Source organism: Rhincodon typus, chromosome 18 (genome assembly GCF_021869965.1).
Source record: "Rhincodon typus isolate 14 chromosome 18, sRhiTyp1.1, whole genome shotgun sequence".
NCBI lineage: Eukaryota > Metazoa > Chordata > Chondrichthyes > Orectolobiformes > Rhincodontidae > Rhincodon > Rhincodon typus.
In genome coordinates, this window is record NC_063349.1 from 46,339,074 (window position 1) to 46,351,606 (window position 12,533).

The following is a 12,533-nucleotide window of genomic DNA, read 5'->3' on the forward strand; positions in this document are numbered from 1 at the left end:
GTGTGTGTGTCTGTGTGTGTGTGTGTAGTCAGTGTGTATGTGTAGTGAGTGTGTGTGTGTGTTTGTGTGTGTGTGTGTGCGTGTGTAGTCTGTGTGTATGTGTAGTGAGTGAGTGTGTGTGTAGTGAGTGTGTGTGTGTATGTGTAGTGAGTGTTTATGTGTAGTGAGTGTGTGTGTGTGTGTGTGTAGTGAGTGTGTGTGTGTGATAGTATGTGTGTGTGTGTGTGCGCGCGTGCATGCGTGTGTGACAGTGTATGTATGAGAGAGGGTCTGTGTACATGTGTGAATATGTGTGTGTGAGAAGCAATCAAAGGCTTCGTGAAAGAGTTAAATTTTTGGCTATATTTTAAACAAGGAGAGAGACATAGAAAGGCACTGAGACTTAGAGAGGGAATTCCAGAGGTCAGGCCTGGATAGCTGCAAGAATGGCTACCTATGGTGGAGTGATGGAAATCAGGATGTACATGAGGTCAATATCAGGGGAGTTCTAGATTTCAGAGGGTTATAGGGCTGGAGGAGGTAACATACAAAAGGACAGCCTTTTCTCAATCCTTTACGAGATCTTGGAGCTAGAGTTGCTTATTTCAGATTAAATCCAAAAAAAACTCATTTAAGTCATTTGGACAGAAGAAAATCCACAATTGTGGCAGCGCCAAGGCATTTCAAATTTTCAGAAGTCCAACATAAAGACTCAAGAACAATGCAAGATGTGAAATGATTTAGTCAGGAATATTGTTCCTACGGCGACAGCAATAGAGTTTGGAATTCTGTTATATTGCTCACACTCATGACATCCCAGGTCACATGGCAGAGAACCGTTGTGCTGGTTTGAGAACTGTTTAAGCACCAAAAATGTGACTTGATAATATTCTGTGAGCATAAATCCACTACTGCCAGGAAACTTTTGCAGCACATGGAATTGACTATCTTTGATTTGTTAAGACCATATGTATCAGGGAGCAAAGGGCAAATAGAATTTGGCTCAAATCCAGTTTGCAGTAAAAATAATACTTATCATCTGTATTGCATTCATAACATATAAATTAATACAAAGTTAGCAGCATGCCCCTTAAACATTAGTTAGCACAATGCATAATATAGGATTAAACTGATTCGATTTATACTCCAGCCAAAAAGAAATAATGAAATATTTACTCTCAAATTGAATTGTCCTATTTTATTTGCTGACAGCATTTTGCATCTTGCTCCCGAGTGTTATTTAGAAACACAATAGGAGGAAGATATGGATTTATTGTTGAGTACATGACACTAGACACTAGAAAGCTTTTGGACTTACAAACAGGGGAATCTCAACTGGAAGTTGAACATCACAGAGGGACAGGGAAAGGAGATTTTCTTTCCAATGAGTTGGCAATAACATTGTCGATAGTGCAGGGGGTCAGATTATGTCTCAGACTGGTAGACGATTATAAGCAACACAATTCTTAACAGAGGAATTTCACCTCTGAGATTTACAGTAAAGAAACAAATCTGTCTACTATCAAGAATGAGTTGGCACTTCCTGGGAGTGAAAGGTCATGCCACAGCTATGCAGCTATTAATTGAACTGGAATTCAGTGGATGTCTTTGGTCCACTCAGTGAGAGTATTTCTGTGTTGTTACATAGTGCCCTCAGAGACAATGTCAATTGTTCAAAAACAGCCAGCAGAGAGCACTAAGTACTTGTATTAGACACTGTGGTTCATGTCGTCAACAGACTTAACAACCAAAAAAATTGGACTTGACTTCTAACTTTTAAACGCCATACAATCAAATACTTTACATAAGATTTAATGATGGATTTTCATGCAGATGTCTCAAGTTACGATTAGAGAGAGTTTAACTGATAACGCCTGGTGAGGCAGATTCCTTTCTGAGGTTGTATCACAAGATCAGAACCAAAAGAAAATTCTGCGGATGCTGAAAATCTGGAACAAAAGCAAAAGATGCTGGAAATACTCAGCAACTCAGGCAACATCTGTGGGGAGAGAAATAGAGTTAATGAATTGGGTTTTACCAGCTCTTAAATGATATGGGCAATGGTGAACCAGTTGGGAAAATAAGGCGAGATTGGAAAAATACTGAGGAAAAAAGTTCATTTATCCCTCCCTAGGTTTGAATGGTGAGATTGGAATCTTACCAGAGTAGCAATAGATTAATTTGCATGTACAGTATTAACATCTCATTATTACCTATTCTTGCCCCATTTATATGCAATCAGCTATTTTCCGACACAGGAGAGAGCAACAACGGTGGCATGGGGCCCTCCTGAGGCACAGTGGTACTGTCCCTATCCCTAGACCAAGAGGCCCAGGTTAAGTCCCACCTGCTCCAGAGGTGTGTAATGACATTTTTGAACAGACTGATTAGAAAAATAAGTCTATGAAAAAAATGGTAGTTACCATTGCTGCCTCACAGCGCCAGGGAGACCCGAGTTTGATTCCACCCTTGGGCGATTGTCTGTGTGGAATTTGCACATTCTCCCTGTATCTGCGTGGGTTTCCTCTGGGCGCTCCAGTTTCCTCCCACAATCCAACGATGCACAGATTATGTGGTCTGGCCATGCTACATTGCCCATAGTGTCCAGGGATGTGTAGGCTGGGTGGGTTAGCTATGTGAAAGGCACAGTTACAGGGATAGGGTAGAGGGTAGGTCTGGGTGGGATGGTCTTTGGAGGGTCAGTGCAGACTCAATGGACCAAATGGTCCCATTCCTACTGTAGCGAATACTATGATATAAGACCATGATATTTCCTGACAATATTGTCAGTGTGATACCTGGTGGTTTCACCTCACCGTTTGATCCTTCAGGCCCTCCTTGTTAGCCAGCAGCCCCCAACATCTCAGCGCATGCTCCACAGAGTTTGGCATTAGACGCACACTGGTCTTACCACGTCAACATGGCGCATCTCTGACTTACTTAGAATACAGTTCTCTATGCCACTTGGTAGTGCTCTGACAACTTTTATTGTAACGCTGCTGCCAGGACACCTTGTAACCGGGGACCAGCACCTACCTCATGCAGCAGAGCAGAGACACCTCAGGTGGCTCTCTGAACATTTACTCGCTTTGCCCCGACTTAGATGCTTACTGAATCCCTGCCTTGCCTTTTCTTTGTTGCACTTTGAATTTTCAGGCTAACTTAACTTGCCTTTTAACACAGCAACGAAGCCAGGCAGCTGTCAGCAGTAATGCAGTCAAGGCAGTGGACCTGTTACTGTAAACACTTTACTCCATTAATATCACACTTACACTTTTTTATTCATTCATGGGATAAGGGCGTCGCTGGCCTGGTCAGCATTTATTGCCCATCCCTAATTGCCCAGAGGGCAGTTAAGAGTCAATCATATTGCTATGGGTCTGGAGTTACACATAGACCAGACCAGATTAAGGATGGCAGTTTCCTTCCCTATAGGGCATTAGTGAACCACTTGGGTTTTTCTGACAATTGACAATGGATTCATGGTCATCATTGGACTCTTCATTTCAGAAATTTTTAAAATTGAATTCAAATTCCACCGTCTGCCACCTTATTTTTAATTTTTTGTAATTACTCTCTGCCTCATTTAGTCAGAGTATAGGTCATTCTTTCGCTTGTTATTCAGCTGTTGACACTTTACTCACACCATCTAACACTCTTGGTCACCTGCACAGACCTATTATTCGGCCTGTCGACACTCCACTGATATTTGTATGATCTTTTGATCTCTTGGCCCATTGATCTCTCTGCCTATAACTTGTGTGCTGGTGTGCTTCCCTGTCACTTCATCTGACGAAGGGGCAATGCTCAGAAAGCTAGTGATTTCAAATAAACCTGTTGGATTGTAACCTAGTGTCATCTGACTTCTGACCTTGTCCACCCCAGTCCAAACATGGCACCTCCACATCATTTAAATAATTGTCTGCCTTCTGATTCTTCATACGAAAATTCGCAACATCACACTTTCCTACTTTGTATTTCATTTGGTAAGTTTTTGCCCACTCGCTCAATAGTCTTTATCCCCTTTCAGATTACTTATGTCCTCACCATAACATGCCCTCTTGCCTATTTTTGTATCATCAGCAAATTTGGGAAAATACATTAAAAGGCTTGACTGTCCACAGGCAAGCAACAGTTTTTAAAAGACTATTATGTAGCTTACAGTAACTATAGATTCCTAAGATGCTGACATGGTGCTAAAACTCAAAAAAGGTCAGTCAACCGTGGCTGAGAAAGGAAGTTAAGGATTGTATAAGACTAAAAGAAAAGGGTTATGAAGAATGGTCAGAAATTGTAATAAACCTGAAGATTAGGATGATTTTAGAATACAGCAGAGCAGGGCCAAAAATCTGATAAGGAAGTGAAGAATAATATGTGGTTGTAATCGAGCAAATAACATAAATATGCATTGTATAAGCTTCTAATGGTGCAGAAGAAGGAAGGGTTTGGCTGAGATGAAAGTGGGTCCATTAAAATTAGAGATCACACAGTGTGGAGCTGGAGGAACACAGCAAGACAGGCAAAATCAGAGGAGCAAGACAGTTAATGTTTCAGGTTGGGACTCTTCTTTAGAAATGGGGGAAGGGGAAGGGTGCTCAGAAATAAATAGAGAGAGTGGAGGCAGGGCTGGGGAAGGTAGATGGGATGGTGATAGGTGAGTGCAGGTAGGCAATGGTAGGGAGTCCCTCTCATCCCCGTCTCCTTGACCTGACACTATCTGTCCATCTTCTCTCCCAACTATCCGCTCCTCCCACCTCACTGACCAATCCTCACCACACCCTACCTGCACTCACCTATCATCATCCCACCTACCTTCCCCAGCCCCACCCCTCCTCTCTATTTATTTCAGAGCCCCCTTCCCCTTCCCCATTTCTGATGAAGGGTCCCGACCCAAAATGCCAACTTTCCTGCTCCTCTGTTGCTGCCTGGCCTGCTGTGTGATCTCTGATTCCAACAGCTGCAGTTTTTGCAACCTCATTAAAATTAGGATCAGGAGAATTTATTACGTGGGATATAGAAATGGTAGGAAGCTGATTGATTGCTTTGTGTATAAATTCTCTGAGGAAATACAAGAAGTCTCCCCAAATTTGAGGTCCAAGTGACTAGGGAAAATGAGAAGTTAAACAAAATTAGCATTATTAAGAAGGCTTCGTTGAAGAAATTAATGGCCCCAAGACCTGATGATCTATACCCCTAGGGTGTTCAAGGAGGTAGCTATAAGTTAGGCAATGCATTGAATCATACAATCCCCACAGTGTGGAACCAGGCCATTCAGTCCATCAAGTCCATTCTAACCCTGCAAAGAGCACCCTACCCATACCCACACCTCTACCCCATCCCCATAACCCTGCACCTCCTCATAGCTAATTCACCTAGCCTGTATCGCCGGACGCTATGGGCAATTTTACATGGCCAATCCACCTAACCTGCACATCTTTGGGCTGTAGGAGGAAACCCACACAGGAAGAGACAGTCGCTCGAGGGTGGAATTGTACTCGAGTCCCTGGTGCTGTGAGGCAACAGTGCTAACCACTGAGCTACCATGCTGCCCTATTATCTTCCAAAATGATTCCTGCAGATTGAAAGCTAGCAAATTCCACCCCACCATTTAGGAATGCAGCAGGGGAAAAGAACAGGTTTTTTTCTCCTTTTATTCATTAACAGGATGAGGGCATCTCTGGCTAGGCAGCAACTATTGCCTATCCCTAATTGCCCAGAGGGCAGTTATGAGTTAACCACATTGCTGTGGGTCTGGAGTCACATGCAGGCCAGACCAGGTAAGGATGGCAGTTTCCTTCCCTAAAGGACATTAGTGAACCAGATGGGTTTTCCCCCATCATTAGACTCCTTAATTCCAGATATTTATTAAATTCAAATTCCACCATCTGCGATGGGGGGATTTGAACCCAGGTTCCCAGAATGTTATCTGGGTCTCTGGATTAACAGTCCAGCAGTAATACCACTAGGACATCACCTCCCCTACTACAAGTAGCTACAGGTTGGTCAGCCTAATAGCAGTAGCAGGGAAATTGTCACAATCTATTACTGTGGACATTATAAATGGACAGTTGTATAAAAATTATCTGATTGGCAATAGTCAGCATGGATTTGCTCATGGAAAATTGTGTCTGATGAACTTGGGGGAGTCTTGGTGCAGATATTACTAACAAAATTGACGAAGCGGAGTTGTTGGATGTACTATGCTTGTATTTTCAGAAGACTTTTGATAAAGCGCCCCACAGGAGATGGTGAGAAGAAATGGGATCGAGGTAGCATACTGACATGAGTTAAAGATTTGACTAACGAACTGAAAACAGAGAGTAGGAATGAATGAGTCACTCTCACATAGACAGACTAGTTCTGTACCACAAGGATCAGAGCTGGGGCATTAGCTGTTCACAAAATATATCAACAATTTTGAGCATCAAGTGTAATACCAAATTTTCAGATGATTTAAAGTCTAAGCAGAAATGTGTATTGTGAGGAAGATGTAAGTCAGTTTCATGAAAATTTGGACAGTCTTAGTGAGTAAGCAAGAACATGGCAAATGGAATATAATGTGGAAAAAAGTGAGGTTATCTGCTTTGGTAGGAGGAATAGATTTATCGAGTACTTCTTGATTAGTGAGAAGCTGCAAAGTGTAGATATGCAAAAGGAACTGGATATCATTGTCAATAAGTCATTGAAAGTTAGCGTACAGGTGCAGAAAGCTATAAGAAGGCTCATGGAATCTCTGATTTTCTGAAGAAGGGTCCAGATCCAAAACGTCAGCTTTCCTGCTCCTCTGATGCTTCTTGGCCTGCTGTGTTCATCCAGCTCTACACCTTGTTATCATGATATTAGTCTTTGTTGCAATAGGAGCTAAGTACAGGAGTAGTGAAGTTTAGTATCAAATGTGTAGGAGTTTGATCGCTGTGCACCTGCAGTGCTGCAGTTTTGGTCTCCTTTTCTCTGTAAGGATATAAATGCCACCAAAGGAGTGCCACAAAGGTTCAATAAATTTGTTCCCAGGATGGTGGGACCCTCCTACGAAGAGAGATTGGGCAAACTGGGCCTGTGTTCTCTAGAGTTTCAAAGATTGAATGGTGACCTCACTGAAAGCTACAAAATAATTAGAGGGATTGACAGATGCAAGTTGTTTCCCCTGGTTGGGGTGTTTAGAACCAGGGGACACACATTAAAAATAAGGGGGATGCTATTTAGGACCAAGCTGAGAGGAATTTGTTTTTTATTCAGAGATTATGAACCTTTGGAATTCTCTACCCCAAAGTTTGATAGATTCACCATTACCAATGGTGCCAACGCTTACGGCCATAGAGTGTGGGTTGAAGGCATTGAAGCATTCGATCAGCCATGATTGTATTAAGTGATGGAGTAGACTTGATGGGCTGAATGGTCTTCACTGCTCCTGTGTTCTTATGCAGTAACTAATTGTGTGGGATATAAATCCTGGCCACAAAAGCAATATTGACCATGTCATAGTCATCATTGTGATGCATAAATACTCACAGATAAACTGAAAAGGATTAACTGCAGGCCACAATTCACAAAAATAATCCAAGATCTAATAGGTTGCACAAGGACACTGACCAAAACTATTCCAAACATCAGCAGGCAAGGTGGCAGTAGTCCTTCTCTGCAATTTTTGACTGCATCTGTGTGACTTGGCTTACATCACATAAGGCTCCTATGCCACAGGTCCATGTCAAAGGATCCCAAGGCACCCCTTCCTTTTCAGACTCCTCCATGATCACTGTACAGAGAATTATATTACACAGTCATTGTGTGTGTGGTGTGAATGCTGACTGTAACATTACCTAAAGATCTGATCTGCTTCTGATATTTCCCGCACAAGCTCACTGGAATCATGAGTAAAGGATCCAGTCACAGCAGGGGGTATTGCTGCTGTGTTTGCTGCTCACCACATGGTCTCCTATACATTGGGGAGGTGAAGGGCAGACTGGATGACTGCTTTGCACAACATTTATGTTCTGTCCGCAAAAATGACTCCAAGCTTTTGGTTGCCTGCCACTTCAACGCACCACTGTATTCCCTGGCCAACATCTTCTCAGGCTTGCTACAGTGCTCCAATGAAACTCAGCGCAAGCTAGAGGAGCAGCATCTCATTTTCCACTTGGGAGCTCTGCAGACTTTGGGACTCAATCTTGATTTCAACAATTTTAGGGCCTGATTACTTTTTCCCAAGTCCTTACCTCAACCCCCACACACCAGACCTTGACATCACATGGACTGCTATACCACGCATTGTCAGCCACTAACAATCCCCATTAGTAGCTATTCACACTTGTAGGCTGATCTTTACCCATTCCATTGTCTGCCCAACTGTTTTTCTCTCTCTGTTGTTTCCATCTGCATCTATCGTTTACTCCTTCCCCTTACCCTCACCCCTTCTTTAGCATATACACCAAGCTTTTCCCAGCTATAATCAGTTCTGAAGAAGGGTCACTGGACCTGAAACGTTAACTCTGATTTCTCTCCACAGATGCTGCCAGACCTGCTGAGCTTTTCCAGCAATTTCTGATTTTGTTTCTGATTTCTAGCATCCGCAGTTCTTTGGGTTTTTTTTTGTTCAGGGGTTATTTGTCAATGTGGCCTCAGTACAATGAAAGCACAGTGAAATTGAGGATGAACAAATGTGTTAGCAAATCCAGAACCAGGGGCAACAGCCTCCATATGAAGAGCTCACCCAGCTGAAGTTCCTCTCAGGTTGTGGAGGGAGGCATAGGAAGCTCAGAGTCTATCGTCCTCAATGCCATTTCCTTCAGACGAGTGAGGTGTAGTGTCGTCACAAACTGAAGATTTCCCAGGACACTGTGACAAAACTTTGTCAGCTGCTGTCTCCCCAGAGTCTGCCCACTGCCTACAAGGAGTAAGTCAGGAGTGTGATGGAATACTCCCCACTGGCCTGGATGGGAGCAGCTCCAACAATATTCAAGAAGCTTGACACCATCCAAAACAAAACATCTCACTTGATTGGCAGCACATCCACAAACATTTACTCCCTCCCCTACTGATGTTCTGTAGTGGCAGTGTGTACTACCTACAAGATGCGCTGCAGAAATTCACCAAAGATCCTAAAACAGCACCTTTGAAGCACATGACCATTTCCAGCTAGAAGGACAAGGGCAGCAGATACATGGGAACACCACCGTCTGCAAGTTCCCCTCCAAGCTACTCGCAATCCTGACTTGGAAATATATCACAGTTCCCCTGGTGTTGCTGGGTCTAAATCCTGGAATTCCCTCCCTAATGGCATTGTGGGTGTACCTATGTATATGGACTATGGCAGTTCAAGAAGGGAGCTCATCAACTCCTGCTTACAGGCAATAATGGATAGACAATAAATGCTGGCCCAGCCAGCATAACCCACATCCATGAATGAACAGAAATATGAAAGCATCAGTTAACAGAATAGGGTTGCAGGTTGTGTGAAGGCTCATTAACCATAGTTCTCCCTCATCACAGACATTGCCTGACCTGCAGCTGTTGTTTGCACTGTTCTGACTTTCTTTCAGATTTTTACCCTGGGGGGCTACCTCATCGCTTCTAGAGAACACTTTGGCCCATTGATACACCGGAGATTCTGACTTGTGAAATGACAATTAGCGCTTAACACACCATGGAGTGGTCAGGCCGAATGGCCTGTTTCTGTTGCACCCATGTAGATCCCATATTCCCCTTCTCCTCCTCCTTAGAGTCCTTGATTACCTTTCAGTGTCACATGCTTGTGAGCCATCCTTCAACAGTTATTTCTGTTTTGTGTTGCCCTTCCCTCTTGCTGCCTTTGAATTCACACTGAACCTAGAGGTTGCAGACTGGCCTGCATAATAGACGGGAAAAGCGTCTGAGAGGCACACATTTTCAGTTAGAACTGAGCTCTGCCAACCACAAAGGCAGCTGCCTTTTCTTCCAGAGCAAATAAAACCAAATTCCAGATAGCTAGATCAAGTACTGGATGATTAGTGCACTTTAAAAGGGTAGGTGGATTTGTGTCATCAACCTTTCTCTTACTTATCAGTACATGTAATGTTAACAGAAGGCTTGCCAATGCATGAGATATGAAGCACAAGGCATTATTTTCTAATCTGCCTTGAGGCAATCCAGTCTGGTAACTTCAATATTGTGTGCAAAGGTTTAGCATTTCCATTAAATGCATCGCAAGGCAAATTACATTCCCAGCATAATAGCATAATAGCATTCCTGTTGTGAATAGGAACCCAAAATGAAAGTATTAGCAAATGTAGAGCACTCTAGAATTCAGACATTTGCCTGGCTGGAATTGAACTGCAGTCGATGTATTGTTTATTAATCCCAGATGTACTATAATCTGTGAAGGCAGCTACAGCCTGAAAACAAGGTCAAAGATCTTCGGCTGGAGACTGCAGTGTCGTGACTAGTCAGACCAGATGTGCTCGTCTGGAGGAAGACAAAGAACCAGCCGGTGGAATCTAAATGAAGTCTCAGCAGCTGTAATCTGTAACACATTGGGGCACCTAGCTATTCAATAGGAACCTTGCATCACGACATTTAAATAGATAAGGATCTTACATTTATGTCACAGCTTTCACAACCTCAGGTTGTTCCAAAGCACTTCTCAAGCAACTAGGTGCTATTGAAGAGTGTTGCAGCTAATATGCGCACAGCAAGATATCACTAATAGCCAGATCATCTGTTTTAGGATTTGGTGTGGGCTTATTGTCAGGCAGGCTATTGTCCTTTTAAAAAGTCACATTGAGTCCTTTAGCTCTGCCTGAGTGGCTGAGATATATTTTAAGAGGCGTTGAAATAACTCTGTAGCAAACAGCAACTAGCAATTGCATTTCTCTCTTGGTACTGAAGGAGATGCCTCAATTACTTACACTAAATTTATCAAAATGCATTGCTGTAGCTCCATGCTCTCTGTCACCGAGAGAGACCAACAATGTCATGGCAACACCAGCAATGCTACTTTTCTCTTCAAATCATACACTATTCTGGGCTTTGAGGTTATAGTCTACCCTGGGAACACCCAACTCACACACTTGTGGCAGCACCATTTTTTTTGAGGTGAAGACTCACCATCAGTTTCTCAGGGCAAACAATAAACCTACATCATCAACATCCAGAAATCAAGGAAAAATACAGGACACCTCCTCCCATCTAAATGTGCTCACAAACAAAGGGTCCTCCCCAAAATTTTCTGATCCTTACCATATTTGCTATATTTAACATCGTTTTGTTTTAATGATGCTTTTGGTGTATTATGTGGTGACCTATGGCAGTGTCACTGGACTAGTAATCCAGAGACCCAGGCCAATGCTCTGGGACACATGAACTAGGAAAGAACAGGCTACTTGGTCCTTTGAGGCCTCCAACCTCATTGTTCCCCAACCCCGCACTGCCTGCTTCTATCTCCTTCCCAAAATCCCTTCCCTAAAGGCCCTCCGCTTCTTCCTGTCCCGCAGGCCCGACCAGTCCCCCTCCACTGACACCCTCATCCGCTTAGCCGAACTCGTCCTCACACTCAACAACTTCTCTTTCAATTCCTCCCACTTCCTACAGACAAAGGGGGTAGCCATGGGTACCCGCATGGGCCCAAGCTACGCCTGCCTCTTTGTAGGTTACGTGGAACAATCCCTCTTCCGTACCTACACCGGCCCTAAACCCCACCTCTTCCTCCGTTACATTGATGACTGTATCGGCGCCGCCTCGTGCTCCCACGAGGAGCTCGAACAGTTCATACACTTCACTAACACCTTCCACCCCAACCTTAAATTTACCTGGACCATCTCTAACACCTCTCTCCCCTTCCTGGACCTCTCTGTCTCCATATCGGGCAACCACCTAGAAACCGATATTCATTTCAAGCCCACCGACTCCCACAGCTACCTAGAATACTCCTCCTCCCACCCACCTTCCTGCAAAAATGCTATCCCCTATTCCCAATTCCTTCGCCTCCGCCGCATCTGCTCCCAGGATGAGGCATTCCACTCCCGTACATCTCAGTTGTCCTCGTTTTTCAAGGACCGTAACTTCCCCTCCTCGGTGGTCGAGAACGCCCTCAACCGTGTCTCCCACATCTCCCGCACCTCATCCCTCACACCCCGTCCACGCAATAAAAACCAAAAAAGAATCCCCCTCGTCCTCACGTACCACCCCACCAACCTCCGGATCCAACGCATCATCCTCCGACACTTCCGCCATCTGCAATCCGACCCCACCACCAAAGACATCTTTCCCTCCCCACCTTTATCTGCTTTCCGGAGGGACAACTCTCTCCGTGACTCCCTTGTCCGCTCCACACTCCCCTCCAGCTCCACCACACCCGGCACTTTTCCCTGCAACCGCAGGAAGTGCTACACCTGCCCCCATACCTCCTCCCTCACCCCCATCCCAGGCCCCAAGAAGACTTTCCACATCAAGCAGATGTTCACCTGCACATCTGCCAATGTGGTATACTGCATCCGCTGTACCCGGTGTGGCTTCCTCTACATCGGGGAAACCAAGCGGAGACTCGGGGACCGCTTTGCAGAACACCTACGCTCGGTTCGCAA